Here is a 14894-nt window from a genome sequence, read left to right on the forward strand (position 1 = left end):
TCGCCTGGACGCCGCCAGGGCTTCGGGGGTTGCGGACCGCCCGGAGTCGGGGCCCCCGCTCCTTCCTCGGGAAGGTGACTGCGGCCCCGCCGTCCCATCCAGGCTGACGCCTCTTGGGGTGGGCTCGCTCCACTGGGGGTGGGGAGGGTGACGGGGACGCCCGGATCCGACTGAGCCCGGGAGACACGGGACTAGGGGGACCTAGGGGGCGCGTCGCTGGGGGTCCCCGCGAAGTTGGCGCCCACGCGCGCCGGGGCGGGTCTCGAACGCCGGCACTTGCGCGGGGCGCGGCCGGCAATCAAAAAAGGCCCGGGGTTCCAGGTCGCGCTGTTCCGGCCCCTGCGGCCGCCCCCTTCCTTCCTGGGCTCGGAGGGTGCGGGAAAAAGGGTGAAAGAGAAACTTGGCGACCTCCGGGAGGAGTTCGCGGAGCGACCGGGAGCGTGTGCACATCGTCCTCACTCGGCACCCAATTCCTCCACAGAGTCGGGATCTCGTCGGTGATCATGATGGGGTGCTTTTATTTATTTTTCTCTTTGATTTTTAAAAAATGTCTATTCAACTGTCCCTATCTTAAGGGGAAGTTGAAAGTGGGGGCGGGGGTACTCAGTGAGAAACGTTGCCTTGTGTGTAGTTGTCTGGAGCACACCGCAAATTATATTGGCATCTCTTTCCAGAAGTCACTTTGATTCAACTTCTATAGCTTCTTGTAAATGGCAACGTTTAGGTGGTGAGAGGTGGATTAGGAAACAGGCACCAATACAGCTGATTTGACCTCCAATGGGATAGATATGGTTAGCACCAGGATCAAGTCTTGAACCCAGGTTTGTTATTCTATTAAGCCATATCATTGTTTTCCAATTTTCCTGTCCCCCAAGTAGATCTTGGATCTTCATATCCGGGATGAAGAAGTTGTGTAGGATAAAATTGGTTGTTTCACTTTCCTTACTAAATTTAGGTACATTCTCTCTGTTTTCCCCAGTTCTTTCAAAGAGGAAGAGTTGCAGATGCAAATGTATTAAAGTGATGTGTGTTTAACCACTAGCTAGAAATGATAGATGCGAGGTCAGTTAACTTCAATAATACCATTACAGTGTTCTCAAGAATTAGTACTCAAGAATTTGACTTTTGTTACAAAGGCAGAAATTACTTTACATGAAGATTCTGATGTGTAGCTTGCCTTCCCCTAGAGTGTGAAGTTTCCCTGACTGTGAAAAAAATAATGACCTAAAGGCTGGCTGTAGGTGGACACCAGACCCTGTTCAATTCCTTGATTTTAGGAGACATGGCACACTCTTAAGAGAAAAATTGTTTTAAATCTTAAGTACTAAAATTGTAAGCTGCAATAGTCAATTGATTGGGGTTCACAATACCAAGTGGCATTTTGGTGGGGATATAGTTATTATTTAGAAAGTAATTGTCATGCGATTAAATGTTCTTTTTAAGTGTTTCTTAATCTTATAATACTGATTTTGAAACAGTATCTAGAGATTTAAAATAATTTTTAATATTTTCATGGGAAAAGTATCACTGCCCCTGTAACTTAAATTTTCGAGAGATATTCTGTCAGTTATTCATAGATGGAGTGCTGTTCAAACATTTTTATAAGTTCATTTGATCACTTACAATTTTGTTGCATGATGCTAGAAATTTTCTAGAGTAATAAGACCAAGAGGAATTTGAAAGGGTTTAAAGTTTGAGCTGTACCTGAAAATAAACATTCCCATAAGTTATTTTATTTTATTTTTTTGAGACAGGATCTTCCTCTGTTGCCTAGGCTGGAGTGCAGTGGCACGATCATTGGGCTCACTGCAGCCTGGAACTCCTGGGCTCAGGTGATCCTCCCACCTCAGCCTACCAACTAGTTGGGACTATAGGCACGTGCCACGATGCCTGGTTAAGTTTTTTATTTTTATGTTTGTAGAGACATGATCTCACTGTGTTGCCCAGGCTGGTCTTGAACCCTTAGGCTTAAGCCATCCTCCACCCTCAGCCTCCCAAAGTGCTGGGATTACAGGCTGGAGCCACTGTGCCCAGCCTGAAAGTTCTTGATTCAAGTGGTGGAAACATATAATTTGAGCTTTTATGAACACTAAAATCTGCTTTGTCAGCTACATGATTTAATTTGCAATTGCACTGACACAGATCCATTCGTTGAACATTTAAGAATTGTCTTTTCATATTCATACCGTATATCTCATATATATGAGAGAACATCTTGTAACAAACTTTAGGAGTGGTCTTCTTTTTAAATATTAACCTGTTTATGAATGTTCAAGTAGAAAAGACTCAAGCCCTATGCCATGCTAGTGTTTCTTCTTTTCTAGGGAGATCTTTATGGGCAGAAACACAGAAATGGAAATAGCAGATTTTAAGCAAATTGATTTGAACTTTGAACTTGTATGACCTTATGTTTATTGATTTACTCGAGTCATAAGATTTCTGTTTTTTTTCTTTTTTTGAGAATATGAAAGACTAGTTAAGAGAATTTGTTTGATATTTGCCTTCTGAAAATATAAAAAATAATGAGAAAACTAGCTATATGGTCTTTATTCTGGGCCTGTGAAATAATGTAAGGATTTTTGTAATATGCTTTTAGAGCAAAGGTTATCCTGGGGGCCTGCGACCCTTCAAGAGTTGGTTTCAAGGGATTCCTGAACACCCCGTAGTTGTGACCAAAACTTTTTGGTGTATGTGTATTTTTCTGGAAGAGAGTCTGTAGTTGTTTTAGAAGAGAGATCCAGGACTTAAAAAAATTAGAGACACATTTTTTTATTGAAGAAAATGGGAGTTAGAATGATGCTTTTTCTTTTTTTTGAAGCAGGGTATCTCTTTGTTGCCCAGGCTATAATGCTGTGGCATGAACATGGCTCACTGCATTTTGACCTCCTGGGCTCAAGTGATCTTCCTGCCACAGCTTCCCAAAGTGCTGAGATTACAGGCATGAGCCACCACAGAATGACCATTTTGAAGAGAAAAAACATTTTTGAAAAGTAGATCTATGTGTTCATTATCTCCTTTTTAAAATCATCTTCAGCCTGGGCGCGGTGGCTCACGCCTGTAATCTCAGCACCTTGGGAGGCTGAGGTCGGTGGATCACTTGAGGTCAGGAGTTCTAGACCAGCCTGCCCAGCATGGTGAAACTCCATCTCTACCAAAAATGAAAAAAAAAAATTATCTGGGCGTGGTGGCCTGTGCCTGTAATCCCAGCTACTTGGGAGACTGAGGCAGGATAATCACTTGAACCCAGGAGACTGAGGTTGTAGTGAGCCTGGGCAACAGAGTAAGACACTGCCAACTGCCAGAGAGAGAGAGAGATATGTGTCTTCAGATTAGTGAGAGAAAGAAAGAGATGTTTTCAAACTAGAGAAAGAAAGAGATGTCTTCAGACTAGTTATGTGTTCTTAGAGGTGTAAAAGTACTTCGATTTTATTCCCACAGTGAAGCACTGCCTATCAGTTGATAAGCCAAGCTGGCCTGACATGCTAGTCATGCATGTATTGTGGCTGTGTTTTTTAAAAATTATATCTAAAAATTCAGACCAGATAGCTTGATGGTGGATAAGCAAAGATTTGATCTTGACACCAGTCCTTGGAGTAAATGGGTCTTTCAGCTCCATTGTCTTCTCTCCAGAAATTTTGAAATTTGACCGAAAGGGAATCATTGTAAGAAAATGTGTTTGTGCCTTGGCAGGACATTAGAACATGATCGGAAAAACACAGTTTGAGTCAAAATAGACTTGAAATTCAAATTTGGTTTCCTTTATTCACTCCAGCTACTTAACCTGCTTGACTCTTCAGTTACTTGTCTGGATATGCTTAACTAGTAGAGTTGTTGGGAGGCTGTCTAGAAGTTTGATATATAAAACTCTTAGCCTCTCTTTGGCCCACAAGAAGGATTTATAAGCCAGATTTGGGCAACTATTAATAAACATCTGAGGAAACGTGTATATTCATGGTATGTGATAATAAGTACATTAGTTCCAAATTGATATGAGGAAAATAGTAACACTTAAAACATTTTTTTTAAGAAAAAGATTTTCAAAAATGAGTTAGGATTGAGTGGTCCCCAAATACAGATATTTAGAGGAAATTGAAAAACGATGGTGTATTTGGCAGAGTGGAGGACGTGGATACTCTGCACGAACAAATAATAGCCTCCCACCAGCTGCAAGATTCTCTCTGTGGGCAAGATTATATTTTACATCTTCTCTTCACTTACAATCTCAATTTCAAAATTAAAATATTGCACATGTACTTTATAGTCCAATCACCCCTAAAAGTACTTCACCCTACCCTTTGGTTTTGAGACCTTCACAGGTACCACAGGGACTTCATGGTTGAAAGTTATAACCTTGGTTGTCTAATTTTGCTGCCTTGAAAACACCTTCATAGTTGGGTACCTGTCTTGATTTTTTTCAATAGGAAAGTCTGACAGGACTGAATTGTATTTTTCTTTAAATGCTAAAGTAAGAGAGGGCATTATGAGTCAAAAGAAAGTGTGAGATATATGAATAAAATACTGTATAATACTTATGGCCATAAAAGTAAACTTGCTTATACTATTTCAGTAGTCGTTCACTTTCCTGTCATTTATTTGGGGTGATCATTTATGCCTTCTGCTCTTGGGTTGGATAATGATTATAAACAAAGGCTTTAGACTTTGACTCTGGCTTTGATTCTCATTTCCTGAGCTCTCTGGTTGTGTTCAGCTTGGGCCATAGAACTTATTGGAGTCTAGAGGAGATGACCATTAAATGGGATAATAAATGCAAAAAATTTTGCATAGTCTTGGGTCCCTAATGAGTACTCAGAAAGTGATAGCCATTTTGAAGATAGTTACATTCTCATCTTTAGAAGGAGATATCATACATCCTTTTATTTTTTTTGAGATGGAGCTCATTGAGGCCAAGGAGGCTGGAGTGCAGTGGCTCAATCTTGACTCACTGCAACCTCTACCTCCCAGGGTTCAAGCTATTCTTGTGCTTCAGCCTCCTGAGTAGCTGGGATTACAGGCATGTACAACCACACCTGGCTTTTTTGTATTTTTAGTAGAGATGGGGTTTCTCCCTCCTGGCCAGGCTGATCTCGAGCTCCTGACCTCAGGTGATCCACCCGCCTCAGCCTTCTAAGGTGCTGGGATTACAGGTGTGAGCCACCACACCTGGCCAGAGATATCATACATTGTTTTTTTTTTTAAAGAGAATATCTTCATTCACCTTTATTTTCACTTAGACCTTCTGGAAGCATCTTATTTTCAACTCAGAAAAGTCTTTTACATCTTCTTGTTATCATAGGCAGGTATCCTGGTATACAATCTATTGGACTTTTCCATTGTTTTTAGCCAGTGGGGTTGCATTCTGTATTGGACTGGCAGGTTATATCAAAGTCTTGGATATGTCAAGGGCTAAACAAGAAACCTGCACAGGCTTGGAGCTGTGATCCATTAAAAAACGATGTGATTTTATAGCCTAGAACAGAGGTCAGCAAATTTTCTGTAAAGGACCATATAGTAAATATTTTTGACTTTGCCAGCCATCTAGGTCTCTGCACCTACCTACTCAGCTCTACCATGATAGCGGGAAAACAGCCGTAGATGTAAGTGAATGGGTATGACTGTGTTCCAAGAAGTGTTTATGGGCACTGACATTTGAATTTCATACAATTTTTATATGCCACATAATTTATTTTTTCAACCATTTAAAAATGTAAAAGTCATTCTTAACTCCTGCTATATACAAATCTTAGCTAGATTTGGTCCATGGGCCACCATTTGCAGAATTCTTGCCTAGAACATTAGTTGCGTAGATTTGTGGCATTGCCAAGCAACCACCCCCAACACATGTACACACACATATGTGTGTGCATGTACACACACTACTAGTTTACTTAGCATACACTGCTTTTAATATGGAAGTTTGAGGTAATGCCCTCATTTTCTTGGATAGAATGAAACTTTAGTCAATAAGTTGATTTTAGTCATAATGTGTGCCCTTCACTTCTTAGCTCATGCGTGATTCTGTCACCAATTAGTTTTATTGCTAAATGTTCTGACCTTGCCCAGTTTTTTTTTAATAGAGCTTGATGATTGGACCCTCTCAGATGTGATGGTATTTGAAGGGAATCAGTGCCTTTAGAGCTGTCTTTTGCTTAATGTTCCTTCTTTGCCCTGGAAGGAAAGTAATTGATACTGGCCCCTCAACCTGCTAAGTAGACATTCTTACCTAAAGGAAATCTGTATCCTGGCCTACCCCATTCCCTTTCTGCATGATATGTTTGGCTCAATAAAGCAAACAAAGATTCCTCTTGTGTTCTAACCCCTGGAGATTAGCTCCAGGATTGGTGTGTACAGAGCATGTAGATATATATGTCTGTGTGTAATTTCATCCTGCCATCACTGAAGCTCTGAGGGCCGCTTCTTTTAGTTTCACCTTTTCACTGTCTCTACTTTTCTCTCTCGGCCATTGTGTAAAGATGCAGATTTGGTGACCTGATAACTGCTCTAACTGATTGGTTTATTTTTTGCTTCCTTTCCTGCTTTTCAGCATTCTCTACTGATTTGCTTATTTTGCAGCAAGTGTCTTCTTTTTGGAGTTTACCTTTTCAAAACAACATTGTGCTGAAAACAAAACCACTAAAATTTATTTGGGTATTTTAGGATTTTTCCCCCTCCAAAAATACAGTATAAATACAGTATAAGAGGCATGAGTCAGTATTCTAGATAGAGTTAAAATGCAATTTAAAAAATGGTTTGCCATTTTATATAGATATTAGAGATGTAAAATGTGTTCTTACTTTTAGCATTTAAAGGTTTCCTTCTTGTTAAAAAAGTAAATTGGGTACATATCTTTTGGATGACAGTTTGAGCAGTGTGAACCCAAAGTCATTACAAAAATAGAGAAAAGGTTAAATTCACGTCTAGGAATTTAAAGAAACAGTTGGTGAAGTATGTACAGATGTGTGTACTAGACCGCTTACCTCTCCCTTTTTTATAATAACAAGACATAGAAAGTTATCTAAATATCTGACCCCGGGTATGGTGGCTCGTGCTTGTAATCCCAGCACTTTGGGAGGCCGAGGTGGGCGGATCACTCGAGGTCGGGATTTTGGAACTAGTCTGACCAACATGGAGAAACCATGTAAGCTGGGTGTGGTGGCACATGCCTGTAATCCCAACTACTGTGGAGGCTGAGGCAGGAGAATCACGTGAACCTGAGAGACGGAGGTTGTGGTGAGCCGAGATCACACCATGGCACCCCACCCTGGGCAACCAGAGTGAAACTCTGTCTCAAAAAGAAATAAAAAGTAAGTGATCTGAATACCTATTGATAAAGGATTAATTAAGTGAATTAGGACCTATCCATGTGGTGAAATTTGTGTAATCTTTAAAAAGAATGATGCGGTCGCTATTTATTCATAGGAAAAAAGGGTATGAGAATATGTATAACATGGATTTTTTTTTTTTTTTTTTTTTTTTGAGACAGAGTCTCATACTGTCACCCAGGCTGTAGTGCAGTGGCACAATCTTGGCTCACTGCAGTCTCTACCTCCTGGGTTCAAGCAATTCTTCTGCCTCAGCCTCCCCAGTGGGTGGGACTACAGGCATGTGCTATGATGCCCTGCTAATTTTTTGTATTTTTAGTAGAGATGGGATGTTCTCAATCTCCTGACCTTGTGATCCACCCACCTCGGCCTCCCAAAGTGCTGAGATTACAGGTGTGAGTCACCTCGTCTGCCCAAGATGGAACTTTTAAAAGAGGGTTTTGGTCATCTTTGAAGTATATGGAAGAAAATGCCAGGAGCAAGAATTGTTACAGGGGAGAATCTGTTTTAATTATTAAATTATAATTGAAATTAAAAGTATAATTTTGATTATTACACAGATTATTAAATTATAATCTTTTGATATTTATAACATTATAATTTAATGCTTTAAATAGGTTATCAATTAAATTACTTTTTTTTCTTAGCCAGTTACCTTCAAATTCAACTCACCTATATTTGCAGTTGCATCCTTGTGGTTTAAATATGATAATTTTAGCAAATTTTCATTTTGGCTTTGTAGTATGTTCTGTCTCCTATGCCCTGCATTCTGGTGGGGATACAGTTCATTTGTTTATATGAAATTAGAAACATTGATCTAGCCTTGAAGAATGACAGATGCAACCATATCTGGGCTTTGACATAGTGACTCTGTAGACTTTGGGCCTTAGAGTTTGTTACAGGAAATTTTAGGAAATGAATTGAATATAAAGTATAGAAATATTACGATAATTCGTGAAGCATGTCTGTCAGTTATCTATTGTTAACAACCCATTCCAAAACTTTGTGGCTTAAAACACATACCAGTTTATTTGCTCATAAGTAGAGCAGAGCAGTTTTTCCATTGGTAGTCCCGGCCTGAGGTCACTAACGTGGCTGCAGTCCTTTTAAGTCTCCAGTCAAAACAAGTTAGTCAAGCTGGGATATCTCTCTGAGCTCCACATAATCCCATCTTCTAGCAGCCACACTAAATTTCCTCACGTGGAGGCACTTTGTTCCAAGAGGGTGAGAACTGCAAGGTTTCTGGAGTCTTGGGCTTAAGAGTCACACCGTATCACTCTGCCGTATTCTGCTAGTCAAAGCAAGTCACAAGGCCAACTCAGATTCAAGGGGCTGTACAAAGACACCCTCTCTTGATGGCAAATGTTGCCAAGTCATATTGCACAGGATAGCCTACAGGAAATTGTTGCAGCCTTCAAGGTATGTGCCAGCTTACTTTTGTTATATTAACTAAACTCCATTTGTTTGCCATGGCTGATAAAACTCTGCTCTGAGGAACAGTGCTAAATGGTTTCCTGTGTTATCTCTTGGGATAACAGCTCTATGAGTAGGTAGTATTATCCCATTTTAAAGGTATGAAAAGTGAGCCTTAGGAAGGTTAAGTAACTTACCCTAAAGCTTTTATCTACTTAGGAACAGATCTTAAAAGTTAAGGAAAATTTTTCTCTCTACCAGTGTTTTTAATCCCATCACTGAAGAACTTGCATTGGGTTGGGGAGGGAGGAAGGGTGGGAAGTGGGAGGAAGCATATCTTTAAAATTCTCAAAAAAAGTCCATTATCTTCAAATTTTGCATGAATTTTGTGTTCTACTCCATGATATATCCTTTTTAACTGTAAAATTAATGGTTTAATTACTTGCCAATCAAATTAAAATTTATTCCCTCAAGTTTTAAGAAAATGGACTTTTGGCTGGGTGTGGTGGCTCACGCCAGTAATCCAAGCACTTTGGAGGCCAAGGCAGGTGGATTACCTGTGGTCGGGAGTTCAAGACCAGCCTGACCAACATGGAGAAACCCCGTCTTTAAAAAAAAAAAAGAAAATGGAATTTTTCTAGACACAGTATATAGCAGCTAATCAGCCAGAGATTTTTGGTTGTAAGCAATAGGAAATAAATCTGACTACTTTAAACAAAAAAGAGATGGCTGGAGGGATGTGGTGACAGTAATGCCAAAGAATCAGGCCTCAGAATGAACCAGATGTAGAGGAGCTTCAAGGGTCCAGGTAGCAGGACTCAGTAGACAGTCTTCTCAGGACGCAGGAGAACTAACCTCTCCGGCAGTTTTTAATCCCACTCTCTACCGTGAGTGTATCTTTCAGGCCCAGACTGGGTCCTGGCAGGTGCTTTGATTAGCCTCACTCAGGCAGTACCCATTTAGGGGAGTTGTCATTCCCCAGCAGTGGGAATTGATGCAGGGCAGGTAGAACCAACAGGTATTTACTATCTGAATGTTTGTGGGCCACTATGTGTGGACTTGTTTTAGACATTGTATCACATATAAGCAACACTGTAATGATCCCTGGTTCACCCCTGTCCTTCCCAACCCAACATCTGAGAGTTTTGTTTTTGAAATACACTGTCTGTCACCTAGGCTGAAGTGCAGTGGCACAATCATAGTTATGCAGTAAGTTACTGCAGCGGTGACCTCCTGGCCTCAGCAGTCCTTTCAATGCAGCCTGTCAAGAAGCTGGGGATACAGGTGTGTGCCACCATATCTGGCTAATTAAAAAAAAATTTTTTTTCCCTTTTTTGTAGAGACTGTTATCCAGACTGGTCTCCAATTTCTGGGCTCAAGCCAACCTCCCACCTTGGCATCCCAAAGTGCTAGGATTATAGGTGTGAACCACCACATCTGACCCCAAGGATTCTTAAACTCCCATCTTAGAAGCATTCTTGTGGCTCTGCACCATCTATTTTTGTTTTACCTTACTGGTACTTAACACTCTAAATGCAATACTACATGTGTTTTTTTTTTTTACATGATAATCTTTTCTAAAATATATTATACATTTTCCTGAGTTTTAAGGAAAAGCCTATAGACGCTAATCTTTTATTGGTAACAGAGTCACAGTAAACCTTTTTATCCGGTATGTAGTGATTCCCTTAGGATCCAGTGAGATAAATAAAGTTTGCGGTCTTTGCGCTAAATTTTCTCAAATTTCTCTGCATTTATTTTTCTGTCTTCTGGTGTCTAAGTGTGTTCACTGTAACTTCGCTAATACTTTAAAATAAGTATGTTAGACTTTATAGCTTGTAGGCTGATGCGGCAGTCTACATTTATTTGGCTTTTTTAAGCCACACTTTAAATGATAAAATGTTGTGCATATACATATACAATCTGATTTTATACGGAGCATTTTTATGTATGTTCTCCTGTTTCATTGTATAGTCCAATCCTTTGAAGTCAGGGAAGAGCAGATATTTTCTCTAGTTTTCAGCTGAGGATAAGGTTTAGAAAGGGTGATTTCCCCTTCAATCTAGGACTATGTGTAGAACCCAAGTGTTCTTATGAGGGTGGTTCTAGAACAGTAGTTTGCCAACTGCAGAAGTTGCTTTTCTGTTGAATTGGAGATGGGTAAACTAATGTTTGCCCTCATTTGAGTACTATCCCTAATTGTGGTGACATTGGTGTGTGTCCTAGTCTGTTCAGGCTACTCTAACAAAACACCATAAACTGGGTAGTTTGTAAACAACCTACATTTGTTTCTTGCAGTTCTGAAGGTTGAGAAGTCCAAGATCAGGGCACCAGCAGATTCTGTGTTTGATGAGGGCTTGTTTCCTGTTTCATAGATGGTGTCATATGGTGGAAGGGGCAAACAAGCTCCTGGGCCTCTTTCGTAATGGCACTAATCCTGTTCATGAGGGTTCTGTCCTCATGACCTAATCACCCCCGAAAAGGTCCCATATCCTTTTACCATCACCTGGAGAGTTAGGATTTTTTTGTCTGTTTGTTTTGTTTTGTTTTTTGTAAAGTTGGGGTTTTGCCGTGTTGTCCAGGCTGGTTTTGAACTCCTGAGTGCAAGTGATTATCCACATCAGCCTCTTGAGTAGCTGGGACTACAGACACATGCCATCACACTCAGCTAACTATTTGTGTTTTTGTTTAGACAGGGTCTTGCTATGTTGCCCAGGCTGGTCTTGAACTCCTGAGCTCAAGTAATCCTCCTGCCTCAGCCTCCCTGAGTGCTGGGTTTACAGGTGTGAGCCACTGTGCCTGGCCTAGGATTTCAACATGTGAATTTTGGGGGGATGTAAACATTCCGACTATGACAATGTGTAATGGTGGTATTCTTGCCTTAGAGGCCAACCGTCTTTTTACTTCCCCACAGATAGCCAGTTGAGGAGCCGTTGGCTATCTGTGGGGAAGTAAAAAGATGCTTGGCCTCTAAGCATCTGTTTACCCCGTCTCTTCTTGCCGTGATTAGCTAGTTTCGAAGTACCTCTTGGAGCCCTTCGATCTGGCCTTTTTTTTACTTCCCCACGGTGTAATTACCACCATGTGGTGTAGTCACTTGTCCTCTCAGCCCCTGGACTCTTCTTTTAAATGGTCCTGCTGTTTTCTGCTGACAGGTCTATCACTACAAGAGGTTTTGAGAGGAGCACTTGACACTTTTGTTTAATTAAGGTCTCCAGACAGTTTTCTGTTAATAGCAGGGTTGTATGTTAGGCTCTTTCCCCTCATTACTTTTAAAGTTTCATTGTAGTCTGGATCATAAACTTGTCTGTGGTAGTAATATGGTGGTTCTTGTTTGCCTAGACCTTTTTGTAAATAGACACATCCCAAGACTTCTGTAGCTTTTGGAACCTTGTTATGACATTTAGCACTAGTTTTGAAGTTGTCTTTTTCTAATTTGTTTTAGGCACTGATTTCTACAGCTTCTAACTATGTTTTGATATGCACTAGTCAAAACACTATTTTTTCCTCTTGCTTTTTTTTTGTCATATGGTTTTTGTAGCTGTTGTGAGCTTTTGGAATCCTTGAACTTAATTCTGAAAAGAATGCGAGTAAAGTTCTACATTGAAAAAATACATATTTTTCATTTCCTTATACTTTTTTCACTGGTATTTTTAAGTTTTAGGATACTGAGCACAAAGGCATTTTTTAGTGTTTCGGCTCATACTCCTCTTAGCCGCTCTAAGAGGAGATATTTAAGGCTTCATTCTCTGTGCCCTTCACTCCCTACCCTGTTCATTATTATTGTTGTGGTAGTTATAACTATAAATCGTTTGCAGATCGAAATTCGAAAAGAGACCATTTGCCATCACATTAAGACAGTTTAAAGGAATCACTTGTTCAAATTTACTAGCTTCCTGAAGCTAGTAAAGATGTTTATGGTTTCCAAGATTCCCTGTTATTGTATTTCAACACTACAAGACAGTTAATAACACATGTTCAGCTATTATAGATTATGAGGAAAGCTAGCTCCTAGAAAAGATTTTTCAGTACTACAAATCGCACTAAACTGAAAAATCAGTTATTGTAATAAACAGTGGTCCTGATCTGATAGTAGGCAGGTTTCTTGGTGTGTCAGTTCCTTTGGCTAAGGGCCAGCAGTGAGTAGCTTTGTTTTCCATAGATCTGGTGTCAAGTGTTAATCAGCTGTAGACTGGAAAGTTGTTATTGGCTAGCATTTGTAGTGGAGGAAACACCAGTCTGCTTTTTCTGTCTCTTAGCCATATAACTGCATATGATATCATCTGTATGGTGTTCTTACAGATAGAAACAGTTGCATTCTTTTTCATGTGTAGTAGGAGTACTTAAGAATATTAAAATAGTGAACTTTGACCTTGAAGCATCTAAATTATCTCAGTTAAGGTTGTGACATATACCAGAAAAAATTTACACATAAATTCAATTTAGCATTCTTGTTTTTCACATTTTGAATAGTTTTTAATTTAAGAACAAAGTCCATAAATGATTGTACTATTGAAAAATCGTAAATCTCAAAAGCTAAGAAAGGTAATTTAGATTTTAAGTTTCATGAATTAACATAAAATTGGGTCTTACGGAAAACCTGAAATTCCTGAATGCTTACAGAGGTTTTTGTTTAAAATTTTTTTCTGATTACAAAAATGATAAGTGTTTGTAGAAAACTCAGAAGATTCCACAGATGGAAATAAAAGTTACTCATACTTCTATAACCCAGAGATACCACTATTAACATTTGATGTATATCCACCCAGCTGTTTATAGAGTTCTCCAATAAAATATACTTTAAAATGAATGCTTAGAAGTAAGGGTAGAAGAGTGGTAGAAATGGATACGTAGTGTGAACCAAATTTTGTTAATCCTACTGCTTGTCAGACTGCCTGTCAGGTGTTGCCTCCAGGGTGATGAGAGCTGCCTGGCTCTTTGACCAGCTTTGGCTGATTTGCAGCAGAACATCTCTTCTATAGACAACGGTCTGTGTCTGTCTCAGACTTTATTCTTTGCTCTTTGATCTTGTCCTCTTCAAATGCCTGCTGGTTGCAGAGGGAGAAGTTTGGGGTCCTTGTTGGGTATCAATCACCTGGAAAAATTGTTTAAATCAGCTCTTATTCAAAAGAATGCCCCAATATTCAGAAATATAGTATCCTTCAGATTACTTGGACCTAGTAACAGCAAGGTAGAGTATTTAGAGACTCCCAGGTGATTTCAATTAACATTCTAACCTCAAATCCGGTCGCCTTGGTAAGAGAAAAATCCAGAGAAGGAGCTCAAAGCAGATTATGGTATAAGCATATGCCAGTCCTCTCCTGTGGAAAAAGAAAAGTGCTAATCTGGTCAGAACTATTAAAGAGACAGGCAAGGCTGAGCATAGCAGAATTCTCTCATCCTGTTCATCTTTTGCATTAGTGCAGAAGAAAGATTTATCCTAGGATGAAAGAGAAAGAAGGAAGGATGGCAGGCAAATGGCTAGTAATACGAGATGGTTGGTTCTCTTTCTGTCTGCCTGGGCTAGTGGTAAGCAGGTCTTTAGGTTTGAGAAACTAGCAAAGTGAAGTGACATAGGGCAACTTCCCCAGGCAGTGATACAACTTCTTGGTATTCAGTGTGAAAATACAAAGCTGACTTTGATTCCTTGCCATAAGCTAGAGGAAACCCAGGAGAAGTAGGAGGCAGTGCCATTTCTTTGTAAACATTTTATTCTTGACAAGTAACAGACTCCTACCTAGAGAATTGTCAGTTGGCCCCTCCATTCTGCCAGCTGTCTTTCTGGAGTACTCTCAGTATTCGCCTGCACTGACCAGTTTAAAAGGTGTCATTTCTGCTCACATGCCATCCTTGGTATGAAGGGATTACTTTGCAAGATGAATAACCATTGTGATAACTGCTCACATGCCAAGGGGAGAGATTGCTGATTTTACACGTGTATGGTTTGCATTCTTAGATCTAGCAGGAAAAAGAGTTCAACTCAGATGGTTTAAGAGACTTTAATAAAAGAATTATTTTTAGAAGGATGGGCAGAGTTGAGGATGATGTGGGTTTGTCATCTAGAAACTAACAGCAATGGCAAGCTGTTATCACTGCTAGGTCTGAGGGAGCAAAGAGGAGTCTAGTGAGAGATGGAGCCATAGTGTATGGGCTGTTAGACAG

General features: G+C 40.0%; 1 protein-coding gene across 1 annotated transcript in view; it reads left to right on the top strand.

Moving 5' to 3' along the window:
- The window catches only part of LOC118147974 (uncharacterized), a 41133-nt gene that overhangs the window by 685 nt on the left and 25554 nt on the right, over positions 1 to 14894 (top strand). The gene's annotated exons all lie outside the window — the stretch shown is intronic.

The sequence above is a fragment of the Callithrix jacchus genome, chromosome 15 (genome assembly GCF_049354715.1).
Source record: "Callithrix jacchus isolate 240 chromosome 15, calJac240_pri, whole genome shotgun sequence".
NCBI classification, from domain to species: domain Eukaryota; kingdom Metazoa; phylum Chordata; class Mammalia; order Primates; family Cebidae; genus Callithrix; species Callithrix jacchus.